Genomic DNA, 2,934 nt, shown 5'->3' with positions numbered 1-2,934 from the left:
CCCACAGGAAATAAAAGAAAATGCTCAATTGTGAAGCAGAGAGACAGATTGCTAATTTTATAATGATGGACCCCAAGATTAAGCAGCAATCATTCTCTTTGGTATTATAACTGCTAGTTCAAAACCACCCAAAAAAAGAAAAATCACTTAACATAATGGGCCTGGGATGGCAGAATGGAACATCTTGCCTAGATTTGTGAATTCCAGTGTATGCCCCATTGAAGAATGATGCTTTGGTTGGAGAATATAAAATTACTTATTATTTTCATAGGTTTTGCAGTGAAAACAATAAATCAACTAGATGACACAAACAAAAGAATATGAAGTAATTTTAGCATAAAGGGTACCTGGTAAAATAAAAATGTTATACATATTAAGCCAAGATAACATTGTAGTTATGAATTACATGGGTCTTAGGAGCTCACCCCGCTCTGCCTTTTTCTACCCAATGGCCCACAGCCATTGTGGCTTCTGGAATATAACCAAGGACAGTAGTCAAGGTTTAATGTTCTATCAGAGAGGCATCATACTCAGTGTCCTTGATTCCAAAGTCCCTCATTAATGATTTCTGTTTTGTTTGTGGTTGGTGGGAATGTTTAGGAGAATAAGCATTAATTTAACAGTTTCTATAGAACTAGAAGACTATTATTTAAAATGACATCTTTCAATTGTTTTATATATATGTGTGTGTGTATATATATATATATATATATATATATATATAAATATCTGAGATATTTTTATGTACATGTCATTAAGAAACAAGGTGCATAGTTTAAGAGAAGGAGATACAAATATAAAATTAATAGATTTAAGTAAAACTCAAGTTACGATAGGAAACAGCAGTATGAACTTAAGGATGCACATTTTAATTAAATAAAAAAAAAGTGATGATGAAAATTCAAAACAATGACACCACCAAATACCAGCAAGGATGTGAAGCAACAGGAACTTCCCTTCATTGCTGGTGGGAATGAAAAACGGTGGTTACTTTGCAAGACACTTTGGCAGTGTCTTACAATATGAAAACACCCTTATCATAGAATCCAGCAATCATACTCTTTTGGTATTTACCCAAATGCACTGAAAACTTATGTCCACCCAAAAATCTGTACACAGAAATTTATAGCAGCTTTATTCATAATTGCCCAAACTTGGAAGCAACCAAGATGGCCTTCAGTAGGTGAGTGGATAAATAAACTGTGGTACATTCAGACAATGGAATATTATTTGGCACTGAATAAAATGAACTATTAAGTCATGCAAAGACATAGGGGAAAAGAAGTCAGTCTGAAAAGGTTATATACTTTATTATTACAATGATATGACATTCTAGAGAAGGCACGATTATGGAGACCATAAAAAGATCAGTAGATGCCAGGGGTTAGAGAGGAAGAAGGGTTGAATAATCAGGATATAGAGGATTTTTAGGGCAGTGAAACTATTCTGTATGATGATATTAGGTGGATACATGTCATATATTTGTCAAAACCCATAGAATGGACATCAAGAGTGATCCTAATATAAACTATGGACTTTGGATGATCGTGATGTGTCAATATAGTTTCTTCAATTGTAACAAATGTACCACTGTGTTAGAAGATATGCAGAAGGAGGGGAATATGTGGGGGCATATGGGAACTCTCTGTACTTTCTGCTCAATTTTGCTGTGAACCTGAAACTGCTCTGAAAAATGAAGTCTATTTTTAAAAAGGTACATTTTCCCTAACTCTATCCACTGAAAAGGCGTAGCGAAAAATACTTACCCAGCAGTAATGAAAGCCCCTAGTGCCTATGTTGTAGTATCTAATGTCTTTCTTCACTAAAAATAACCCAAAACTCCACAAAGAAATAGGTGATTACAAGGCTGGCAAAGGAAATACACAAGATTTCTCTGGGGTGTCTTATGATAACAGAAAGCAATAAAACTATTTAAACTCCTGTGGCCATACCCAAAGTACTAGGAGTTAAATTGGAGAGCTTTCTACAGGAAAAGGTGGGTTAGTTTAAGTCTCAGAAAGAATAATAACTACAGTAGATTGAAAAAAGTCAAATGAATTCAGAAATATATTTTAAAATTATATTTAGTAGTGCTTGCTTTGGCAGCTCATATACTCAAATTGAAATGATACAGAGAAAATCTTGTGCCCCTGCACAAGAATGACACTTAAATTCATGAAGTGTTCCATATTTTGGGGACAGGTGGTTACTAGACTTACTGCAGTGATCACTTCAAAAGGTAGATAAATGTCAAATCACTATGTTGTACACCTGAAACTCATATATTGTATGTCAGCCATACTTTAATTTTTTAAAAATAATAAGTAAATAGAAATACATTTAGTAGTCTCTTTAGAAAGATGCTAGGAAAGTAATTAATTTTGTTAAAAACTGGTACACTGAGGGAAATAATCAAGCATTTATCCTTTTGTATGTGAACAGAAATTTGGAGTAACCAAATCAAATAGTTGATTCTTTATAGCAGTATTCCAGCTTAATAAAAAGGGGTAGAGAGAAGAAATAATAAAATTATAATATCCCCACTTTGCAAACCAGTAATGAGATAATGAAAACAACAATCACCAGGGTTTGCTAATATCATAAAATGAAAGACAACCAGACATCAGTCACCTCCTGATGGAAGTACATAATAACACTCATAACATCATTCTAACAAAATAAAAACTCAAACCTGAATCCAATCAGACTTCTAGATTTAATTATCAATTTACAGGAAATGCAGGGAAAAGAGACACAGGCCAAATAATGCAAGGATGCAGAGCAAATTGGGGGGAAATGTCACTATTTGGGAAATTCTGAATACTACTCTAAAAAGATCACTATAAAAAAAAAGAAAGAAAGAAAACACTATGTATTTCTAAAAGGTATAATGGTACTATGATTGTGCTTTTACAAGGTCTTTATCTTTTTAAA

General features: G+C 33.3%; 1 non-coding gene across 1 annotated transcript; it reads left to right on the top strand.

Moving 5' to 3' along the window:
* The first annotated feature begins 2,090 nt into the window (after positions 1-2,090).
* Positions 2,091-2,195, top strand: LOC141571941 (U6 spliceosomal RNA). The gene has a single exon (XR_012496983.1). It is a non-coding gene; the product is annotated as a U6 spliceosomal RNA (small nuclear RNA).
* Positions 2,196-2,934: the final 739 nt, after the last annotated feature.

The sequence above is a fragment of the Rhinolophus sinicus genome, linkage group LG05, assembly GCF_036562045.2.
Source record: "Rhinolophus sinicus isolate RSC01 linkage group LG05, ASM3656204v1, whole genome shotgun sequence".
Taxonomy (NCBI): Eukaryota; Metazoa; Chordata; class Mammalia; order Chiroptera; family Rhinolophidae; genus Rhinolophus; species Rhinolophus sinicus.
The sequence above is the reverse complement of the archived record's forward strand: the minus strand, read 5'-3'. Positions and strand labels throughout refer to the sequence as shown.